General features: G+C 52.6%; 1 protein-coding gene across 5 annotated transcripts in view; it reads right to left on the bottom strand.

Moving 5' to 3' along the window:
- The window catches only part of LOC134341002 (cell adhesion molecule 1-like), a 582596-nt gene that overhangs the window by 518701 nt on the left and 46614 nt on the right, over nucleotides 1–17281 (bottom strand). The gene's annotated exons all lie outside the window — the stretch shown is intronic.

Raw genomic sequence — 17281 nt, 5'->3', positions numbered from 1 at the left:
GGAGGTTCTGCAGATGCCGGAAATCCAGAGCAACACACACACACAAAATGCTGGAGGAACTCAGCAGGCCAGGCAGCATCTGTGGAGAGGAATAAACACAAGAGATTCTGCAGATGCTGGAAATCCAGAACAACACAGACACACACACACACAAAATGCTGGAGGAACTCAGCAGGTCAGACAGCATCTATGGAGAGGAATAAACACAAGAGATTCTGCAGATGCTGGAAATCCAGAACAACACACACACACACACACACACACACACATACACAAAATGCTGGAGGAACTCAGCAGGTCAGGCAGCACCTATGGAGATTTAAAAAAAAGTACAGTCAGCATTCCTGGCCGAGACTTTGGCCGGACTGGGTTTCGGTCCGAAACGTCGACTGTACCTTTTTTTCCTCTCCCGCCCCCACAGACGCTGCCTGGCCTGCTGAGTTCCTCCAGTATTTTTGTCTGTGTTCCTCTGGATTTCCAGCTTCTGCAGATTCTCTCTTGTTTGAGAATCAGGGGAGTGGGGTGGTGGGGGAGGAGGGACAAGAAAACAGGCGACGGGTGAGGCTGGGGGTGGGGGGAGGGATAAGGAGGGGAGGTGAAATTTACCTCCTGAAAGTTTAACTCCTGAAGAGATAATCTATCAGAGCAAATTCCCTTCCTTTCTTTGGCAGAATGTGGAATCTAGGCTGTCACGAATGGTTAATTTGATTCAAACAAAGGTGGAGGAGTTGGGGGTGCGGGGGAAGAAACACAGGAGGTCGGGTGGTAGCTATGGACAGTCAGCGTTTCAGGCCGAGACCCTTCTTCAGGAAAGGGGGTGGGGGGGCGGGAAGGTGCCGAAATGAAAAGGTGGAGGGGACGAGAACTCCAGCCCAGAACCCCGAGCGCTGGTGTCTGAAATCACAGCCAGCCACCCTGTGACTCAGAGGAGAATCAAGAAGCCGTGAGTCACCATCCCAGCCCAGCTTTGAATAAAGCAAAGACCCTTGACCCACTTTGCAGAATTGTTTCACGATGCTTTCCGGCAGGCTGCTGCACTGTCAAACTTCCCCTCCCGTCAACCACAGACTCGATATCTGTCCACTGTTACGCGAGCGGCAACCATTAGGACAGCTAGAGATCGTTCCCGGTGGGGGAGGAGGGCTTGTAGATATGAACCAACACTGCCATCAGTGATATCCATGAAAACAGAGCACACTTGATGGGCTGAATGGCCACATTACACTCCTACGCCTCAGAACCGAAGAGCAGAATCATTAACCGGTCTTCAGAATGTTCCAAGCAACACACACACACTATATTCCTTCCTCTCCAGCCCTTTACCTTTCCCACCCGTCACCTCCCCCTGGTGTCCCTCCTCCTTCCCTTTCTCCCACGGTCCACTCTCCTCTCCGATCAGATTCCTTCCTCTCCAGCCCTTTACCTTTCCCACCCATCACCTCCCCCTGGTGTCCCTCCTCCTTCCCTTTCTCCCACGGTCCACTCTCCTCTCCGATCAGATTCCTTCCTCTCCGGCCCTTTACCTTTCCCACCCATCACCTCCCCCTGGTGTCCCTCCTCCTTCCCTTTCTCCCACGGTCCACTCTCCTCTCCGATCAGATTCCTTCCTCTCCAGCCCTTTACCTTTCCCACCCATCACCTCCCCCTGGTGTCCCTCCTCCTTCCCTTTCTCCCACGATCCACTCTCCTCTCCGATCAGATTCCTTCCTCTCAAGCCCTTTACCTTTCCCACCCATCACCTCCCCCTGGTGTCCCTCCTCCTTCCCTTTCTCCCACGGTCCACTCTCCTCTCCGATGAGATTCCTTCCTCTCCAGCCCTTTACCTTTCCCACCCATCACCTCCCCCTGGTGTCCCTCCTCCTTCCCTTTCTCCCACGGTCCACTCTCCTCTCCGATGAGATTCCTTCCTCTCCAGCCCTTTACCTTTCCCACCCATCACCTCCCCCTGGTGTCCCTCCTCCTTCCCTTTCTCCCACGGTCCACTCTCCTCTCCGATGAGATTCCTTCCTCTCCAGCCCTTTACCTTTCCCTCCCATCCCCTCCCCCTGGTGTCCCTCCTCCTTCCCTTTCTCCCACGGTCCACTCTCCTCTCCGATGAGATTCCTTCCTCTCCAGCCCTCTACCTTTCCCACCCATCACCTCCCCCTGGTGTCCCTCCTCCTTCCCTTTCTCCCACGATCCACTCTCCTCTCCGATCAGATTCCTTCCTCTCCGGCCCTTTACCTTTCCCACCCATCACCTCCCCCTGGTGTCCATCCTCCTTCCCTTTCTCCCACGGTCCACTCTCCTCTCCTGTCAGATTCCTTCCTCTCCAGCCCTTTACCTTTCCCACCCATCACCTCCCCCTGGTGTCCCTCCTCCTTCCCTTTCTCCCACGGTCCACTCTCCTCTCCGATCAGATTCCTTCCTCTCCAGCCCTTTACCTTTCCCACCCATCACCTCCCCCTGGTGTCCCTCCTCCTTCCCTTTCTCCCACGGTCCACTCTCCTCTCCGATCAGATTCCTTCCTCTCCAGCCCTTTACCTTTCCCACCCATCACCTCCCCCTGGTGTCCCTCCTCCTTCCCTTTCTCCCACGGTCCACTCTCCTCTCCGATCAGATTCCTCCCTCTCCAGCCCTTTACCTTTCCCACCCATCACCTCCCCCTGGTGTCCCTCCTCCTTCCCTTTCTCCCACGGTCCACTCTCCTCTCCGATCAGATTCCTTCCTCTCCAGCCCTTTACCCTTCCCACCAATCACCTCCCAGCGTCTCGCTTAACCCTCTCCCTCCCCCACCCTCCAGGCATCACCTATCAAAGTCCAAGGTAAATGTATTATCAAAGTCTATGTGTCATCACCCTTATACAACCCTGAGATTCATTTTCTTGTGGGCATACTCAATAAATCCATAACGGAACAATAACCAGGGTAGAAACAAGACCAAAGCAACTTGGGCATTCAGCCAGCGTGCAGAAGACTACAAACCGTACAAATACAAAAAGAAAGAAATAATAGTAGATAAATAAATATCGAGAACGTGAGATGAAGAGTCCTTGAAAGTGAGTGCAAGGAAGAGTTCAATGATGAAGTGAAGTCAAAGTGAGCTATCCCGTTCACCTTCGAGCCTGTCCTCCTTCCTCTACCACCCGCCACCCCCAACCTTCTTATTCTGACATCTGCCTCCTTTCCTTTCCAGTCCTGAAGAATGGTCGCGGCCCGACATGTTGACTGTTTATTCACTTGGGTGTGTGTGCGTGCGCGTGTGTGTGTGAGTGTGTGAGTGTGCGAGTGTGTGTGTGTGTGTGTGTGTGTGAGTGTGCGAGTGTGCAAGTGTGTGTGAGTGTGTGAGTGTGTGTATGTGTGTGTGTGTGTGAGTGTGCGAGTGTGCAAGTGTGTGTGAGTGTGTGAGTGTGCGAGTGTGTGTGTGTGTGAGTGTGTGTGAGTGTGTGTATGTGTGTGTGTGTGTGTGAGTGTGCGAGTGTGTGTGTGTGTGTATGTGTGTGTGAGTGTGTGTGCGTGCGCGTGTGTGTGTGAGTGTGTGAGTGTGCGAGTGTGTGTGTGTGTGTGTGAGTGTGTGAGTGTGTGTGTGTGTGAGTGTGCGAGTGTGTGTGTGTGTGTGTGTGTGTGTGTGTGTGTGTGTGAGTGTGTGTGAGTGTGCGAGTGTGTGTGTGTGTGAGTGTGCGAGTGTGTGAGTGTGCGAGTGTGCGAGTGTGTGTGTGTGAGTGTGCGAGTGTGCAAGTGTGTGTGAGTGTGTGTATGTGTGTGTGAGTGTGCGAGTGTGCGAGTGTGCGTGAGTGTGCGAGTGTGTGTGAGTGTGAGAGTGTGTGTGCGAGTGTGCGTGTGTGTGTGAGTGTACGAGTGTGTGTGTGTGAGTGTGCGAGTGTGCAAGTGTGTGTGAGTGTGTGAGTGTGCGAGTGTGTGTGTGTGTGTGAGTGTGCGAGTGTGTGTGAGTGTGTGAGTGTGCGAGTGTGCGTGAGTGTGAGAGTGTGTGTGCGAGTGTGCGTGTGTGCGTGTGTGCGTGTGTGTGTGTGTGTTTTTACGAACTCTGGATTTCCTGCATCTGCAGAACCTCTCGTTGCTGGTGCACCACGTCTCTGCCGTTTCAAGCACAGCTCGGGACAGACCTGCTCTGTCACTTCAACCTGCTCACGGAGACGTCCGTCAACGCGGGAACAAAAGGGAGCGGGGGGAGTTTCTTTTTGGGTGTCTGGAATTTGCCCTCTGGCGTTTTGGAACAGACTCTGGTACTGATTATTCAAAGAGATGTGCTACCGTTGTAAGCATGTACTAATTCTGCATGTGTACCTGTTAATTGTTAGAAGGTGATTACAGCAAATTGAAATTAGTTAAATATCCATCGTTATCTTTTGGTTGAAGAAGTATAAAACACAGTGGCCGGAGAGTGAAATTCTCTTCAATTCTCTTGGACCCTCTCTCTCTCTCTCCTGGTGGTTTGCTGTCTAAATAAAGACTACTATATTATCAAAAGAGACCCTGCAGGTGCTGAAAGATCAGAGCAACACACGACAGGTATTTTTCAAAAAGATATGTCCCAGCTACAGCGGGATGTGTGGGTGAGTTGCAGTCGGCCACAAGAACCTTCAGCTGGACGACTGCATGCCCAAGACAACGGATGTCGAAAGGTCACTACATGCCAGGAAATGGTGAGCAGGCTCGCGGAGGTAATTCAGCAACAGACCTTCACAATAAAGGCCGCAGAACAACAAGCCCCCATGGGCCGCAAGACGAGAGAGAACAGAAACTAAACCCAGCAGGCAACTCTAGGCAGAGAGAGTCAGAGCTAGGAGCAGCTGGTTGAGGCTGGCTGGTTCGAAGGACTACGCATGAGAGCAAGGTTTAAGTAGGTTGCCGGTGATGAGTCTGGAGTGGGTGGCAGGTGAGGACTATTAACTGGGTGGAGACTAAGAGGAGGCTGCCCGTGGAGGTTGGGAGGCGTCAGTGGGAGTTACGTTATGTGTCAAGCCGAGATCTTCGAGGTGGCACCAGCAAACAGCGTGACCAACAGCGACGTCCTCTCGAAAGTCCACGGAACTTTCACCGCCACTTTCGAACATGATTCTACCACTGAGCTGAGAGCGACTGGAACCTGCGACTTACGTTTTGCCGGTGTGATTTTGGAGCCGATTGAGGGATAGGTCGCCTCGCTGGCTCCGAGGGAGCTCGATGAGATCCGGACGGGGACGACGCTGCCCGGAGGCGGGGCGCGAGTCCGGCGCCTCTCTCCGACCGGGGCACCCAGCGGGGTGGTGGGGGTGGGATCGAGGTTGGCGAGGGCGAGAGAGGAGGACGGGCGGGTGCTCGGCGCCGTCTGCCCGCGTTCGACCGGTCTTCCTCTCCGTCTCGCCAACCGCTGTTGGAGGAAGGTTCAGGAGCTGCAAGGTTGTGGACTCGTCTTGGAGGTCATGTCGCATGTGTTTTTTTTCCTGGATTCTGGATTCCAGCTGGACTGAACTAGACTGAATACGACTGGTTTGATGTCCAGTATGCTGAGCTCCGTTTGCTCCCCTTTTCACCGCTTGCGTGAATTGCTCTTTCTTCTCTTCCCCGCCCCCGTGCGTTGGGGGATCGATGCTTTCTCGAACGGGGTCCGCGCTGCTTCCTCGGTTTTGCAGCTACCCGTGGCAGGGCGAATCTCAGCGCTGGCGTCCCACACAGGCCCTCAAGGAAAATCTTTGAATCGACCAGAGCGGTGAGTCCAAAGAGAGGTACAAGGTCACCGGGCGATGTCAGGGGTGGGACCCGCGTTTAGAAGTTCGCGGGAGATTTTGGGTCAACACACCCACCCACCCCAGGGTTACCCACCCAACACGTGAACATTTAGCGGAGCACACGAAGTGCCGGGGGACCTCAGCGCAAGAGTGAGTTTGTTGTCATTTAACTACCTACGTGTACACCGCCGAAAGAGACGTTTCTCCGGACCCAGGGCGCAAAGCACCGGTGGTAACACGTAACATGCGATAACTTAAGAAAGTCAGGGATTAAAAACCTGCAGGCGAATCGCACCATAAACAACTGAAAGTTAAAGCGCGCGAATCAAACTCTGTGTCCAGGCACAGAACGGCGGCCCCCTCAGACGCGACGTGAGAGGGAGATCAGAAGCCCCCAGCAGCACGAAACGCCGGAGGAACTCAGCAGGGCAGGCAGCATTTCGGGAAGAGAATAAACAGCCGGCGATGAGACCCTACGTCGATTCCGAAGCCCAGTGGGCCAGGGGGAGGTATGAAAACGGTGGCCCATCCTGACCATTTTTGGTTCTGTACACGGTCGAGTCAAGCAGGACGCTGGATGGGTGGGATAACTATCCCCGATGGGCAGGAGACCCCTACGATCCCCTCGGCCGTTCTCACAGTCCTCCTGTCCAGCGGTCGGCTGCTCCCACCCCAGACGGCGGAGGTGCAACACTCTGGGCTGAGACTTCGGCTGCGGGGCGATTCCTTTCGCAGCTTTGGAAAGTTTGTGAAAGCGACACCAGTTCTGAGAAGGCGACAGACCCTTCTCGGAAATCAGAAAGCACCTGCTTGCCTCTGCTTGCCAAGGGCGTGCGAGATCTCAGGGCCGTTCAGCCAGCACTAATCCAGAGTCGGTTGCTAAATGTGAATCCACTCCCACCCCCCCCACCGACCCTGGCCTCCGGGCTGGTCGAGGTCCGAACTGGAAACACCGGGCTCGGAGGAAAAACTCGCCCCGTGGCCTGGAGGCGTTAAGTCGGCGGGTACGGTGGGGGAGGTCACTCAGAGTTTACACGGCGCTGGAAATCTGCGAGGGTTTACACAGCGGCAGAAATCATCAGCGAGGGTGACAAACCACAGGCTGCTTGAGAGCGGGTAGTGTGTAGTGGTGGGGGGGGGGGAGGGAAGTGTGAACTCGAAACCGCTCTCACGCAGGGTCACAGAAATGCTACACACTGCAAAAACCTGAGCAGATGTTTCTGATTTCCCAGCTGAGGTGATCCACGGAACCGAGGGCAGTGAGAGGCAGGCACCCAGGGGCTGTGCTTCAAGGCCTGTGGGCCTGCACTCACTGGAGTTTAGAAAAACGAGGGATTTTCAATGCTTCTATGTTTCTCTCTCCCGTCCCCTCCACCCCCCCCATCCCGTCATCTACTGCTCAGCTTTTTCTCCCTCCAGTCCTGCAGAAGGGTTTCGGCCTGAATCGTCGACTGTACTTTTTTCCATAGACGCTGCCTGGCCTGCTGAGTTCCTCCAGCATTTTGTGTGTGTGTGTGTGTGTAGAAACATAGAAAATAGGTGCAGGAGTAGGCCATTCGGCCCTTCGAGCCTGCACCGCCATTCAGTATGATCATGGCTGATCATCCAACTCAGAACCCTGCACCAGCCTTCCCTCCATACCCCCTGATCCCTTTAGCCACAAGGGTCATATCTAACTCCCTCTTAAATATAGCCAATGAACTGGCCTCAACAGTTTCCTGTGGCAGAGAATTCCACAGATTCACCACTCTCTGTGTGAAGAAGTTTTTCCTAATCTCGGTCCTAAAAGGCTTCCCCTTTATCCTCAAACTGTGACCCCTCGTTCTGGACTTCCCCAACATCGGGATCAATCTTCCTGCATCTAGCCTGTCCAATCCCTTTAGGATCTTATACGTTTCAATCAGATCCCCCCTCAATCTTCTAAATTCCAGCGAATATAAGCCTAGTTCATCCAGTCTTTCTTCATATGAAAGTCCTGCCATCCCAGGAATCAATCTGGTGAACCTTCTTTGTACTCCCTCTATGGCAAAGATGTCTTTCCTCAGATTAGGGGACCAAAACTGCACACAATACTCCAGGTGTGGTCTCACCAAGGCCTTGTACAACTGCAGTAGTACCTCCCTGCTCCTGTACTCGAAGCCTCTCGCTATAAATGCCAGCATACCATTCGCCTTTTTCACCGCCTGCTGTACCTGCATGCCCACTTTCAATGACTGGTGTATAATGACACCCAGGTCTCGTTGCACCTCCCCTTTTCCTAATCGGCCACCATTCAAATAATAATCTGTTTTCCTGTTTTTGCCACCTAAGTGTGCGCGTGTTGCTCTGGATTTCCAGCATCTGCAGATCATCTCTTGTTTGGGGAGGCGAGGAGGTATTTCTTTACCCAGCCGGTTGGCGAAGCTGCAGGATTCAATGCCAAAGAGGGCCCTGGCGGCCGGCTCACTGGGTACGTTGAAAGCGACCAGCCAAGGGCGTCAGAGGCGACGGGGGAGTGCGGGGGTTGAGAGGGCTCATAAATTGGCCAGCGATGGGACGGCAGGGCCGGCTGAATGGGCCGAGCGGCCTAATTCTGCTCCTGCGCTTCTTGGCGATTCGAGCCACTCAGATAACGGGGCCTGAAAAACGGGTCTGGTTTGGATTTCAGAGCGAAGCTGTCTCGGTGGCTGTGCACGGCGGCATGGCGGCCTAGCACAGCGCTTTACAGCGGGTGTTCAAGTCCCCCGCCGCCACCCGTAAGAGTTCGCAGGTTCTCTCTCATCCCTCCCGCCCCCCCCGTGACCATGTGACAGTTTCCTCCGGGTTCTCCGGTTCCCACCCCTCCCCCACACGGTCCAAAGTCTAGTCAGCTAGTCGGTCATTGCAAATCATCCCATGACCAGGCTAGGGTTAAATCGCAGCGGTGGGGGGGCTTGCGGGGACCACGCTTTATCTCGAGACATGAATAAAGTGTTCCGTGATCAGGCCAGGGTTAAATCGGTGGCTCGAAAGCCTGGAAGGTTCTGCACTCTCTCTCTCTAATCCCAATCTTTTTCTTTTTTTACAGACCCCCCCCTACCGGGTGGGAACACCTGTTGCAAATGAATAAAATAGCCCGCCACTCCGCCCAACCCAAACGTGGAGTCTGAATCAATTCGCGTTTGAGCGGCTCGTTGGCCGGGACCCGAAGCCCGGCCTGCTCGAGGCTCAGCGCAGGCCTCGGCCGGCAAGTAGAACGGATCGCCCCCACCAAGGCGTGAGGAAACTTGACCGTGGCCGAGGCCGCGTAGGCCGCAGCCCCGGCCCCGTCGCCGGGTCGTTACGGTCGAGCACCTTCCTGCGGGCGCTCGGGCGTCGTCGGAAAGAGGATTCCGGGGGCGGAGCGGCCTGCGGGCCTGGGCCTGTGCTGGCAGGCGAATAGGGTTGCCAGTGGTCCCGTATCAGCCAAGACATCCCGGTTAAATTGGTTTGACCCATACAGGACCGCCCTTGTCCCGTATTTCCCCCGCTAACGTAGAGCGTTCCGATGAAACCTTTCATAAGCCAAAGAAGCAATTACCATTAACCGATATGGGAAAAATTTTTGAGTGTTCCCAGACCCAAAAAAATAACCTACCAGATCATACCAAATAACACGTAAAACCTAAACTAACATTAACATATAGTAAAAGCAGGAATGATATGATAAATACACAGCCTATATAAAGTAGAAATAATGTATGTACAGTGTAGTTTCACTCAACATATTAAGCCAAAGCCGATTTGTAGCAAAAAATTCGGCACGTACACGTAGGCGCACGTCACGTACGCGCACACAGGTGCCCGCGCAAGGCTTCATGGTCGTGGTAGTCTTTCTTGGGGTAAACACAAGTGTCCCGTATTTGACAGCTACTTTTGTCCCTTATTTGGGAGTGAGAAAGTTGGCAACCCTACAGGCGAGGCCCCACTCGGCAACGTGCGAACCGGGGGGGGGGGGGTCCGGGCTGGCACTCTGGTGTGGTGCATCTCGGTGTGGAAAGCACGGTGGCCTAGGATTTTTCCCACCACCAGGCACGGCTGGGGGGTGGGGGGGGGGGCCAAGCCCCTCAGTTATTACAACAGTGCACCACATGAATACCAGCACTTTTGAGAAACCCTGCCTCCCGACTCACAATCTCTCTGACCCACCATTGTCAGGAAGGAGGTACACGTGGGGTGCAGCGCTAGCTGGAGCGTACCGGAGCTACCCAACTTCAACTCTTCAACCCATTCAGATATGTCCATACATGGCTCCCTCTACTGCCATGATGAAGCTAAACTCAGGCTGGAGGAGCAACACCTCATATACCGTCTAGGTAGTCTCCAGCCCCTTGGTATGAATATAGAATTCTCCAACTTCCAGTAATTCCCTCCCCCTCCCTTCCCCATCTCTATTTCACTCTGCCCCCTCCCCCAGCTCCCTCATGGTTCCGCCTCCATGTTCTACCACCCATTGTTTTCAGGGCTGTGACGTCAGTGCTCCCCCTCCCTCACCCCTTTGTCTTTCAAATTACTGGTCTTTCAACTGACGCTACAAGCATTCTTCAAATCCTTCCCCATCTTTCATTCTTCAGTCCTGACGAAGGGTTTCAGCCCGAAACGTCGACTCATCGTTTCTGACTGATGCTGCCCGACCTGCTGAGCTCATCCAGCCTACTGAAGGTGTTGCTCTGATCACAGCATCTGCAGATTATTTTGTGTTTACCATACACACACAGAGAGTTCCGTTTGACCTGGCTTTGTGGCAGGACGAGGTTAGTGAACGTGCAGAAAGTGTGAAACAGAGGGGGAGAAAAAAACGAAAGCGCGTCGCTCCGAGCTCTTATTCAGCGACACCTCAACCACCCCAGCAGATTTCTGCTGAAACTTTAAGACTCTTTGAGGGCACGGCGGGACCATTCTGCACGCGTTGCCGGGGGGTGGGGGGGGGGCCCCGAACACCACGCGAGTGGCGCGACAAACAAATATGAAGCTGAACGTGTCGCGGGCAAGGCAGCTGGAGACCAGCTCGCCTGCCCTCCGACGTCACACCTGGTCTGGACTCAGATTTAAACAGCTTCTTGAATGCAAAGAAGTCAGGTTCGGGGTTGTAGACTTCAGGAGAGGGGAACCAGAGGGCCCATGAGGCAGTCCTCATCAGAGGATCAGAGGTGGACAGGGGGAGCACCTTTAAATTCCAGGGGGAGAGGTGGGTGAACGTTTTAGAGGGTCTGACCTGGACTGAGCACACAAGTGCAATTGTGGAGAAAGCACGGCAAAGCCTCTATTTCCTCAGCAGTCTGCGGAGATCTGGCATGACATTTAAAACTTCGACAAACTTCTAGAGATGTCTAGTGGAGGGTATATTGACTGGCTGCGCCACAGTCCGGTGTGGAAGATCCGTCAAAAGAAAGTGGGTTTGGCCCAGCACGTCACGGGTAAAGCCCTCCTGACCATTGAGCACATCGATACGAAACATTGTCGTAGGAAAGCAGCGTTCGTCATCGGGCCATGCTGTCTTCTCGCTTCTGCCATCAGGAAGGAGGTACAGGAGCCTCAGGTCCCACACCACCAGGTTCAGGAACAGTTATTACCCCTCAACCATCAGGAAGGAGGTACAGGAGCCTCAGGTCCCACACCACCAAGTTCAGGAACAGTTATCACCCCTCAACCATCAGGAAGGAGGTACAGGAGCCTCAGGTCCCACACCACCAAGTTCAGGGACAGTTATTACCCCTCAACCATCAGGAAGGAGGTACAGGAGCCTCAGGACCCACACCACCAGGTTCAGGAACAGTTATTACCCCTCAACCATCAAGAAGGAGGTACAGGAGCCTCAGGACCCACACCACCAGGTTCAGGAACAGTTATTACCCCTCATCCATCAGGAAAGAGGTACAGGAGACTCAGGGCCCACACCACCAGGTTCAGGAACAGTTATTACCCCTCATCCATCAGGAAAGAGGTACAGGAGCCTCAGGACCCACACCACAAGGTTCAAGAACAGTTATCACCCCTCAACCATCAGGAAGGAGGTACCGGAGCCTCAGGAACAGTTATTACCCCTCAACCATCAGGAAGGATACAGGAGCCTCAGGACCCACACCACCAAGTTCAGGAACAGTTAACACCCCTCAACCATCAGGAAGGAGGTACAGGAGTCTCAGGACCCACACCATCAGGTTCAGGAACAGCTATTACCCCCTCAACCATCAGGAAGGAGGTACAGGAGCCTCAGGACCCACACCACAAGGTTCAAGAACAGTTATCACCCCTCAACCATCAGGAAGGAGGTACAGGAGCCTCAGGACCCACACCACAAGTTTCAAGAACAGTTATCACCCCTCAACCATCAGGCTGTTGGACAAAAAGGGTATATCCACACTCACTTGCCCATCCACTGTCCCCACAACCAGTGACCTCACTTTAAGGACTCTCTATCTGACTTGTTATTTATTTATATTTGCATTTGCACAGTTTGTCGACTTCTGTCTCCACTCTGGCTGATCTTTCATTGATCCTGGTTACAGTTACTATTCAATAGATTTGCTGAGTACGCCCGCGGGGACGAGGAACATCGGAGTTGTATGTGTGACATAGTGCACTTCGATAATAAAGTTTACTTTAAACTTTTGGCGTAGGAGGACAGGCTGAGCATCCCCTCATCCGAAACTCTTGTGGCCAGAAGTGTTGTTTCAAGATTTTGGAGTATTTGCATCTACATAATCTACAAAATTTATTTACATTACACATGTAGCTTCTACATATACCCCGAGGGTAGTTTTAGATATCTACCTTTGGCTGAACAAGTGGACAGTCTGTGGCGTCCAACCAGATTGTTGTCTTCTGCACGTTGGTTGGGCGCCCAGGTTGGGCAGTCTTTCATTGAACCTGTTATGGTTATTTATACTTCATACTTTATTGTCGCCAAACAATTGATACTAGAACGTATAATCATCACAGCGATATTTGATTCTGCGCTTCCCGCTCCCTGGATTACAAATGGATAGTAAATATTAAAAATTTAAATTATGAATCATAAATAGAATATAGAAAAATGGAAAGTAAGGCAGTGCAAAATAGATTTGCTAAGTATGCCCGCAGGAAAATGTATCTCAGGTTTGTACGTGGTGACATGATGTACTAATTCACTTTTTGATTGGCATTGCCATCGTTCCTGACTTCCTGGTTTTACTGGTACGCAGTCTTTGTCTCACACTTGTCCCTCACACATATGTACGCACTGATTCAGCCGTTCAGCGTGTTAAGATTTTCTTTAGTGACGATCTTGGCAAACCCAGCTGGTTCGTGATGAGCAGGAGCTTTATCACAAGTCTTTTTAAAAATGTAATGCCCTGCCTCGACTTAAACTCCTGCAACCAGCCTGCTGAATATTCAGGGTTGTCTTCAATACTCAGCTTGTCGTGCACGATGAAGTGGCGTAGGTTCACTCCGCTGCCGAATCCACTCTTTCAATACACGATCATGATCTTCATTTTCACGATCAAGATCTTCATTTTATTTCCCCCCCCCCCACCGTTTTCCGTTCATTACATATGTGGGGTCACTTCTCAGAACCGTCTGTGGTGTGCATCGCCCTAGGGTGCTTTCCCAGCGCCATCTTTCATTGGTGACGTCACGTCAGCGCTCAAAAAAAAAAATTGGATTTTGGAATTTCAGATAATGGGTGCTCTGGCTGCAATTTTTCTGCCAAGGTAATGTGTAACGACTGGGAGGGTGATTCTTCTCTCAGCTTGTCTAAGGCAGAAATAAATTGCAACATGCCAAAATTCACAAGAATACCACAAGGCAACCAGCTACAAGCACAGTAGGCCATTTGACCACATCCTTTTAACCTGCGCAAACATCAATCTAACCCTTCTCTCCCACACAGACCCCTATTTTTATACCATCGATGTTACTATGGAAGAGCCTCGTGAAAAGTCCATAAAGCATAGGAGAAGAATGAGGCTATTCAGCCCATCGAGTCTGTACCGTCATTCCATCATGGCTGATCCCAGATCCCACACAACCCCATACACCTGCCTTCTCGCCATATCCTGACCGATCAGAAAACGATCAACTTCCGCCTTAAATAAACCCCCGGGCTCGGCCCCCGCTGCAGTCTGTGGCACAGCGTTCCACAGATTCACTGCTCCCTGGCTAAAATTATTCCTCCTCACCTCTGTTGTAAAATAGGGGACAAGCTCTCCTCTACAATCACTCTGAGCAATATTTTCACTCTATTTTCTATTTATGATTTATAATTTAAATTTTTAATATTTACTAATTTTTACTATTTTTAATATTTAATATTTGTACTCCAGGGAGCAGGAAGCGCAGAATCAAATATCGCTGTGATGATTGTACGTTCTAGTATCAATTGTTGGGCGACAATAAAGTATAAAAAAGTATTTAAAAAGTATAAAATGTTGCCCCCTCAATTATAAGGCTGTGCCCTCTAGTTCTGGTTACCCCCCCCCCATCATATGAAACATCCCACCACACCGCATTCTTCTAAATTTGGGTGACTGCAGGCCCAAACCAGCCAAATGTTCCTCATATGTTAACCCCTTCGTTCCCAGAATCATCCTCATGAACCTCCTACAGGACTCTCTCCAGTGACAACGATTAAACAGTTGCTTACCATAATTTCAGTTTTTTTCCCCCCTACATTTATTTATCATGTACTTCATCGTTTGTGGGCACGTGGCCAACTGGTTAAGGCATTGGACTAGCGACCTGAAGGTCGTGAGTTCGAGCCCCAGCCTAGGCAGCGTGTTGTGTCCTTGAGCAAGGCACTTAATCACACAGTGCTCTGCGACGACACCAGTGCCAAGCTGTATGGGTCCTAATGCCCTTCCCTTGGACAACATCGGTGTTGTGGAGAAGGGAGATTTGCAGCATGGGCAACTGCCGGTCTTCCATACAACCTTGCCCAGGCCTGCGCCCTGGAGAGTGAAGACTTTCCAGGCGCAGATCCGTGGTCTCGCAAGACTAACAGATGCCTTTATTTTACTTCATCGTACTGCTGCCGTAAAGTTAACAAACTTCACAACACGCCGGGCGCAACCATGAGATTTGAGATCAGTCTTTCCCTCCTCCTCCATGAGCTGCCAACCGCGGGCTGAGGAAACCCGTCTGCCCGGAGACGATTCTGAACTGATCGCGACAGAAAGCTAACCCCTGCTCCCAAAGAATTACACTTCTGTTTGTGTGTGTGTGTGTGTGTGTGTGTGTGTGTGTGTGAGACAGAAACATACAAAAGAAACTGCAGCCTGAGAGGACAGGCCTTTCAAACCTGATTCCTTCTTGAGCCAATTCTCACTGAAGTGAAGCAGGCAGCATTACACAGGTTAAGCAGAGTGACAGGCCGTCATATATATATATATATATATATATATATAAAAAACACACAGCTGTACATTTCATTTAGAGCAGATCGATAAGAGCTGCAAGTCGCTTTCCCATCGGCGAGAGGGAAGTAGCTTCGGGGCGGGTGGGGTGGGTGGTGGTGTGCTGAACAAATATCGCCTCCTAACTGGCTCGTAAACACAAGCGGCTCTGCAGGTGGGGTTGGGGTTGAGCTGTTCTCCGATCGTGGCAGCTTGCTCGCTGAACGTGGTGCGGTCAGCTGCCGTGCGTCCCACCCGGGCGCTTGGCGCGGCGAACCGCATGTGCCGCGGTTCGGCTCACTAATGGCATCCCGATCCCACCCCCGCGCCCGTTTACGGGACTGCTTGCGGAGGTCCGCGCCTCTCGCGGTTCTCCCGCACGCCGCGCGTTCGCCCGGTCGGATTTGCGGGCCGGGTGTTGGCGAAAGCGAATCCCTGGGGGGGGTGGTTTTCCCGCGAACAGGGCACGTGGACCCCTGCTGGCAATGGGCGCAGCTCGCCACGCGGCCAATCGGCCGCGGGGTTGCCTCCTCGCATCGCAACCGCGTTTCCGGGGCGCCGACTCCTCGCCTGGCGACGAAACGCTCGCCGAGTGAGCTGCCGAGACCGGTGAGCAACTCGTCCCGAGCCACGCATCTTCCGGATTCTGCAGGCGCCGGGGAGCTGGAGCAATACACACGGGTGCTCACGTTGCGGGCGGCACGAAAGTGCAGCGGTTAGCCTAGCACCTTTCAGCGTCGGTGACCGGGGTTCGATTCCCGCCGCGGTCTCCAAGAAGTTTGCACGTTCTGCCCGTGGCCGCGTGGGTTTCCTCCAGGTGCTCCGGTTTCCTCCCACACCGTCCAAAGACCTACCGGTTGGCAGGTTAGTAGGTCACCATAACCTGTGCCGCGAAAACGCATGAAATCGTGGGGGGGGGGTGGTGCAGGGTTGCCCGAGGGGCCTATCCCGTGCTGTATCTCGATTAAGAAAAAAAATTAACCGCAGAGAGTTGTGGACACAGCTCAGCACATCAAGAAGCCAGCCATCCACCCCTCCGTGGCCTCCCGTCTTCACACCACACTGCTACCATCCACCTCAGCCACTCTCTCTTCTCACCATCTCCCTTCGAGCAGAAGGGTGCAAGGTCCAGGAAGCACGCAACTCGAAGCTGAAGGGCTGTTTCTATTCCCCCCCCCCCACACCGCTGTCGTACAATTACAGAATAGTTACGCCACAAGACGTAGACAGGAGCAGAATAAGACCGTCTGGCCCATGGGGAATGCTCCACCATTTTTTTTCTCCCAGTAACCTTCGATAAGCCGCGTCCAATCAAGAAGCTGTCTATCTCTGCCTTAAAGACACCCCAACGGCCTGACCTGTGGTTGACGAATTCCACGCAAATTCACCGCCCTCTGGCTGAAGAAATCTCCCTGCAGTTTTAAACGGGCGCCCCTCTACCCCGAGGCTGTGCCCTCTTGTCCCACACTCCCCCATCTACCCTGTCTAGGCCTTTCGACATTCGAAAGGCCTCAGTGAGATCCCCCCGCTCACCCTTCTGAATTCCAGCAAGTACAGGCCCAGAGCTATCAAACGTTGACTCTTTTCACTCCCGGAATCATCCTGGTGAATCACCTCCGGGCCCAGCCCCAATGTCGGCACAACTTTTCTTAGATGAGGGGCTCAGAACTGTCTGCAATTCTCAAGGTGAGGCCCCACCAGTGCCTTCTAAAGCCCCAGCATCACGCCCCCTGCTGAATAGTTGGCTGGGACAGCAAGCCAGATTCCTTGACCTCACGACCTGCCCCATCGTGGCCTTGCGCCCATCGTCCGCCTGCACTTTAATCCAACGCGCTGTACTCTCACGTGCAGGGTTGCCAACTTTCTCGCTCCCAAATAAGGGACAAAAGTAGCAGTCAAATACGGGACGCTTGGGTTTACCCCGAGAAAGACTACCATGACCATGAAGCCTTGCCCGGTCACATGCGTAACGTGCGCATGTGTGTACGTGCCGATTTTTTTCCCTACAAATCGGTTTTGCCTTATCATTCCTGCTTTTACTATATGTTAGAGTTATTTTAGGTTTTATGTGTTATTTGGTATGATTTGGTAGGTTATTTTTTGGGCCAGTTTTGGCTTAATCTTCCCAATTCTATTAAGTGAAACTACACTGTACTTTATATAGTCTGTGTATTTATCATATCATTCCTGCTTTTACTATAT

Source organism: Mobula hypostoma, chromosome X2 (assembly GCF_963921235.1).
Source record: "Mobula hypostoma chromosome X2, sMobHyp1.1, whole genome shotgun sequence".
Lineage (NCBI taxonomy): Eukaryota > Metazoa > Chordata > Chondrichthyes > Myliobatiformes > Myliobatidae > Mobula > Mobula hypostoma.
The sequence above is the reverse complement of the archived record's forward strand: the minus strand, read 5'-3'. Positions and strand labels throughout refer to the sequence as shown.